The sequence below is a fragment of the Salmo salar genome, chromosome 01, assembly GCF_965601325.2.
Source record: "Salmo salar chromosome 01, fSalSal1, whole genome shotgun sequence".
In the NCBI taxonomy this organism is placed as follows: Eukaryota; Metazoa; Chordata; class Actinopteri; order Salmoniformes; family Salmonidae; genus Salmo; species Salmo salar.
In genome coordinates, this window is record NC_138291.1 from 33,007,329 (window position 1) to 33,014,396 (window position 7,068).

General features: G+C 41.5%; 1 long non-coding RNA gene across 1 annotated transcript; it reads right to left on the reverse strand.

The window, feature by feature from the left end:
* Positions 1-5,197: 5,197 nt before the first annotated feature.
* Positions 5,198-5,765, reverse strand: LOC145858606 (uncharacterized). The gene is made up of 3 exons (XR_014379055.1): positions 5,666-5,765; positions 5,456-5,563; positions 5,198-5,298 (listed from the first exon to the last, which is right to left on the reverse strand). It is a non-coding gene; the product is annotated as an uncharacterized LOC145858606 (long non-coding RNA).
* Between the last annotated feature and the right edge of the window lie 1,303 nt (positions 5,766-7,068).

A 7,068-nucleotide genomic window follows, 5' to 3' on the forward strand; every position in this document is an offset into this window, starting at 1 on the left:
TTAAATGGACCACTAGTCACTGTATACAATGCCACTCTAAATAATGCCACTTTAATAATGTTTACATATCTTACATTACTCATATCACATGTATATACACGTGTATTCTATACCATCTATTGCACCTTGCCTATGCTGCTCGGCCATCACTCATCCATATAATTACATGAACATATTCTCCGTCACCCTTTTAGATTTGTGTGTATTAGGTAGTTGTTGGGGAATTGTTAGATTACTTGTTAGATATTACTGCACTGTCAGAACTAGAAGCACAAGCATTTCACTACACTCGCATTAACATCTGCTAACCATGTGTATGTGACAAATACAATTTGATTTGATTTGGTTTAGTTACTGTATATCTCGATTTTCCTTTTGAAGAGGAGCTCAGCTGGGCTTCTGCCCATGGTAGAGTGATTAATGGATCTATAAACTCTCACGTACTTGTGTAGCTCCCGCTTCCAGTCCAGCCCCTCAGCTTGTGCAATTCGAATCCGTTTCATGAGGGAGGCCTTTTGCCGATCCACTTCACCATTTGCCTGTGCCCATTTTGGCATTGTTTTTGTGGTCATTGCATTTGGAGTTGCGTTCACAGCTACAAATCTTACATACTCCTCTGCTCTATGTGTGTGTGAGTCTTTCACTGCAGTCTTTCCAATTAGACGAGACAGAGGGTCTGCAATGTTGTTTTTCCCTGGTATGTGGACAACTCGAAAGTCATAGGGTTGGAGTCTCAGCACACACCATTCGATGCGAGCGCATGGCTTTGAGCGAGGACTGTAAATTGCCTCTAACGGTCTGAAGTGGAATGTTGTTTCCTTCTTGGTCAACTTCCGTAGAGACTCTGAGAGTGTAGAGAACTGAGGAATGAACCTACTGCTGTAGCCCACTAAACCTAGAAAGCTACGAACCTCTGATGCCGTCTCAGGCTCCCTGGCCTCAACCACGGCTCTCACTCTTTTAACTGTGGGTCCTATGCCTTTCTGTGAGAGTAACATGCCCATAAACACCAATTTGTCCATGTTGAACTGACATTTCTCTGAGTTGAGAGTCAGCCCACAGTTCTCCAGCCTATTGAGGACAGCATGTAGCCGCTGGTCATGGGTCTCCTTGTCTGGGGCGTGGACTATGATGTCATCCGATATGTTTTCCACCACCTCGATGCCTGCCAGTGCTGTTGTGATTTCATGTTGATACTGCTCGCTCGCCGATGAAACTCCAAATATGAGTCTTTTATATCTATATCCCATTATGCACTGCAAACGTCGCTATGCCTCTCGACTCTGGTGTTAGTTCCAATTGAGGATAGCCCCTTTAAGATCCAGTTTACTGAACATGACAGAACCATTCATTCCTTGCTAAAGTTAATCTAGTGTGGGGATTGGGTACCTGCCACGTATGATTGCTGTGTTCGCTTGTCTCATGTCTAGACACAGTCTTATGTCGCCGTCCAGTTTTGGCACTACCACTATCGGATTCACCCATGGTGTGGCACCATCCACTCTCTATTAAGTCCATGTTTTGTAGTTCCTTTATCTTTTTCTCCGCAGCTTCTCTACAGGTAGAATGGTACACCCCTAAGGGCCTGTGATACTAGTGTCACGTTTTTATCAACATGTAGGTTGATCTGTTTTGTGTTTAGCTTACCCACCCCTTCAAACAACCTTGGGTATTGCTGTTTAATCAGAGTTTTTACATCTGTCACCGCTGCTATGTGAACACCCACGTTTAGCACACCCAATTTAATGGCAGTCTCTTTACCTAGCAACGGTACTCCGCGTCCACATATCTCAGTGAAATCAGACTGTGTGCTGCGCTTGCCTATCTTTCTTCGGCATGTGAAAATCCATTTTACTGGTAATGGCTCGCTTGATGAGTATGCATATAGCTTTTTATCAGTCAGTGATGAACGGCACCTTATTTTCTTGGTTTTCAACATTTCCCATGTGCACTCATCTACTATATTACTCGTGGCCCCAGAGTCAATTAACATTAATAAACTGACCCCTCCCTCTAAGAACGTGATCCTGTCTGAGTTACAGTTCTCATTTACCACAAATGATAGTCTCTGTTTTGTTCCTCTGAATTAACATATTTCACAGTCAGTTTTGAGTAACCTTTGGTCTTTCACATTTTTGCAAAATGGTTCTTCCCATGACATTTCTTGCAGGTCTGCCCACGTGCTGGACAAGCAGGATCCTTTGCAAAATTATCTGCATATCCACAACGATAGCACACCTTCTCTGATTGGTCTTTTCCTTCTGCATTCTGTCTCAGCCCGTTTTTGTGATATTTCCTCTCCTTTTTGAAAACATGATGCACGGTCTCATCTTTAGCATCTGTACTCACATGCATGGCGGCCATTGGCACTTCAATTCTTTCACATTATGTGGATAGCTCGAGTGACCGCGCTAATGTTAGCCCAGGGCCCTCATCCAATAGTTTTCGCCGCACATAGTCAGTATTACACTTGCTCAGTATGGCATCTCTAATCTGATTGTCCTTATCTCCAGCATAGTCACAATCTTCTACTGCTTGTCTAAGACGAGTAACAAATTGCTGAACTGTCTCAACAGTTTTCTGTGTCAGTTGATAAAATGTCTGTCTCGTGAACGCTGTGTTCACCTGTGGCACGAAGTATGCGTTTAACGCCACCACATCCCTGACATAGTCTGTTGGCTCTCCGGTGTCTGCGAGTGTGGAGAAAATGTCCTGTACATCTGTCCCAGCATGATGTAGAAGCAAAACTCTCCTTCGTTGTTTTGTAACAGCATCAACATCACCGTACTGTCAGGGGTGCGTACTGGCGGCAGAGAAGTCAGACGCAGGAGAGCAAAACCGTGTTTCCAACGGCTCAGTTTAATCATCAAAACCCACCGGATACAGAACAATGAAATAAATGGATACATAACCCGACGCACACCAGAACATAACGTGCACAAGCACTGACAACAAACAATTACGGACAAGGACATGGGGGGAACAGAGGGTTAACCTCTATGGGATCGGTGTCCCTAAATCGGGACGGTTGAAGATAACGTGCACTAATGTGACTAGAATGACATTGTAAACAACAGCCAACTTTCCGGGACATAGACATGTCTTATATGGGCAGAAAGCTTAAATTCGTGTTAATCTAACTGCAGTGTCCAATTTACAGTAGCTATTACAGTGACAAAATACCATGCTATTGTTTGAGGAGAGTGTACAACAACAAAACACTTTTATCATGCTAACTGGTTTGATACATTCACCTCTAAAGCTCTGATTTGTCATACTGAGGGTTCCAGAGATAAAATGTAGCATAGTTTTGTTTGATAAAATCCATTTTTATATTCAAATGCTGTCTCTGGCCCCACACCCACCCTGCCCGGTCATCTAGATGTGTGAAGGTTAGTGTATTTTCTGTAGGGAAGTTAATTATCCATCATGTAAGACATTCCTGGGAGTGTGTAAGACATTCCTGGGAGTGTGTGTATTACCATAGCATTTTCGTATGCTCTCTATAGTTAGATACTTGAAAATGTATCAATTGACCAATTCAGCAAATTTGGGCAAACTCCTATCATACTTGAGACAGAATATTGTGTAGTAATGTAATTCTTCACTGGATCAGTCTGAAACTTTGCACACACACTGCTGCCATCTGGTGGCCAAAATCTAAATTAAACCTAGACTCCTATCTGAATGTTTGACCTTTCTCTTGCATTTCAAAGATGATGGGAAAAAAAAATATATATATATATATAAAATGCATGTTTTTTGGTTTATATTGTCTTTTACCAGATCTAATGTGTTATATTCTCCTACATTAATTCCACATTTCCTCAAACTTCAAAGTGTTTCCTTTCAAATGGTATCAATAATAAGCATATCCTTGCTTTCAGGCCCTGAGCTACAGGCAGCTAGATTTAGGTATGTCATTTTAGGCGAAAATTGAAAAAAAGGGTCCAATCCTTCTGTGTATCTCACATATTATGTGTCCAGTATGATAGAGCAAAAAAAAACTTTCTTAGTAGATATTGACAACATGACTACAACAATAGCTGTAGATTATGTAATGCAGTGGTTCCCAAACTTTTTATAGTCCCGTACCCCTTCAAACATTCAACCTCCAGCTGCGTACCCCCTCTAGGACCAGGGTCAGCTCACTCTCAAATGTTGTTTTTTGCCATCATTGTAAATCTACCACACACACACTATACAATACATTTATAAACAAAAGAATGAGTGTGAGTTTTCTCACAACCCGGCTCGTGGGAAGTGACAAAGAGCTCTTATAGGACCAGGGCACAAATAATAATATAACAATAATCAATAATTTTGCTCTTTACTTAGCCATCTTACATATAAAACCTTATTTATTCATCAAAAATTGTGAGAGAGTCTCAGTCTAGAAGGCCAGCATCCCAGAGTCGCCTCTTCACTGTTGACGTTGAGACTGGTGTTTTGTGGGTACTATTTAATGAAGCTGCCAGTTAAGGACTTGTGAGGCGTCTGTTTCTCAAACTAGACACTCTAATTTACTTGTCCTCTTGCTCAGTTGTGCCACGGGGCCTCCCACTCTTCTTTTTATTCTGGTTAGAGCCATTTTGCGCTGTTCTGTGAAGGGAGTAGTACACAGCGTTGTATGAGATCTTCAGTTTCTTGGCAATTTCTCGCATGCAATAGCCTTCGTTTCTCAGAACAAGAATAGACTGACGAGTTTCAGAAGAAAGTTATTTGTTTCTGGACATTTTAAGCCTGTAATCGAACCCACAAATGCTGGTGCTCCAGATACTCAACTAGTCTAAAGAAGGCCAGTTTTATTGCTTCTTTAATTAGCACAACAGTTTTCAGCTGTGCTAACATAATTGTAAAAGGGTTTTCTAATAATCAATTAGCCTTTTAAAATTCTAAACTTGGATTAGCTAACACAACGTGCCATTGGAACACAGGAGTGATGGTTGCTGATAATGTGCCTCTGTACGCCTATGTAGATATTCCATTAAAAAACAGCTACAATAGTCATTTACAACATTAACAATGTCTCCACTGTATTTCTGATCAATTTGATGTTATTTGAATGGACAGAAATTTGCTTTTCTTTCAAAAACAAAGACATTTCTAAGTGACCCCGAACTTTTAGTGTAGATAATTTTGTATAAATGTGAATGACATTTTTATTTGGCGTACCCCCAACGGTATTGCGCGTACCCCAGTTTGGGAATACCTGATGTAATGAAAAGTTGGAGAGTGGTTGGTAATGGAGGACATCAGGTGGATCCACGTGTGGGTGTCGGGCAGAACCTCTAGCTCCTGGAGAACAGGAGCAGAGTTAAAGGGAACAGGGTAGGAGACAGAGACTTAAACCAGCAAACACACAGGTTATACTTTTCTGTATGAAACGTTGATGGATTAGTGCAGTGTTATAAATGGTATGTACTTTTCAACACTTTTGGAAGGTATAGCCTACCTCAAGCTGGTCCCCCTCCGACTCAGAACACAGAGAATCAGACTGATCTGAACTCACTGGTTCTGGTGGATGGGATACCTCCTGGGGGGGTTCAGATAGTCAATGGTCCTAAAGTCATTTGAAGAGATAAATTGAAGAGGTACATTTTTATAACCTCAGCATAACTATCATTTCTTGCTTTCTCAAATGTCAACCAAAGCTTTAACATACTTTGTCTATTGGGCTTCACTGAAGTGTAGGGCGTCAGGGCTTTCAGTGGTTGACTGTCCAACTGCTCCAACTGTAGAAGATTGTTGGCTTCCACCGAGGTAACCCTAGGAATACAAAGAGAAAAGTATCAGTGTTAGGGAAACTAAAACTAGCTTCAGGTTATTTTGTGTGCAAATGAAAATAGTTATTATCTGAGATTTTTTATATTCACTTTAACAGATGGTGACCACAGCTAGGAGCGAAAGAGCAGCGAGGTTTCCCAGGTCTCGCCTTCCTTTTGTCCTTCTTCCAAACCAAGTAATTCGCCCGGATGTCATAGCACTTGGTCTCCTTCTTGATTCTGCTCTGGTAGCTCTCCTTCTGTTTCTCCTGCACTGTGTCCATGTTCAGTCTCACCTTGATTGATAACAGGAATAAATGCAATTATATTTCATATTACAAAAACATTTCTTACATATCTCCTGGAGGGCCAGAAAATAAATGAACAGCCAACAATCATTTTTACCTGGTCAAAAACCTCTACATCCTTCTAATGGGTTACAGAAGGGAAATTAGAGATAAGCACATACTCTTCCTTTACTGACCTTAATGGGTATTGCCTCTACCCACTTGGTAAAGTGATTGGTCGCCGTCAGACACCAGCTGTTACCATTCCTGGATTTCGTGAAGGGTCCGATGAGGTCTGCCCCTAACATTTAAAGTGTTAGAGAGAAGATTACTTTATCCTTACCCGTATCTGTGTAATACAGTATGCAGATTTTCATATTTGTAAGGATATTGACACACACATACACAGACACATTCTATAATATTGAACTCTGCTGTGGTCAAATAAAGCAACCATTACAAAACAACTTATCAGGCCAAAATTTGAATTGGGAGGCTTACCGATCATGTGCCATGGTGAAACAACTTTGATGGGCTTCAACTCCGGCACCAGAGTCTTCGCCCTCTCAAACTTCTGGCAGGCTAGACAGGGTACTGACCTTTAAGCAAAGTGCCAAATTGAAAAATTGTGTGCTCTCTGATATGACATTAATTGAAATCATAATAATTTCAGATATAATAGAATGTGATTAATCAACAAAAGGTTATTTCAGTTGCCCAGATGTCCATCTCCTTGACAATTCCCTGTCAGAAGCGTAGGTTGATTTTGGCAACCACATGCTTCACTTCGAAATGGCCAGCATGCATCTCGGTCAGCACGGCCTCCTTCACCTCCTTAGTAAACATCACCCTCCTGTGTGGCTGGCCATCCTTTCCCCATAGGTAGATATGATTGCCTAACAAGTTGGAAAAGAAGAGTTGTTGAAATTACTCAAGTCTAAGTACATTTGCACTGCTGTCTTTCTCTCTCTGTTTCTCTCTCTCCATCTCTCTCTCTGTCTGTCATCCACTCTCTT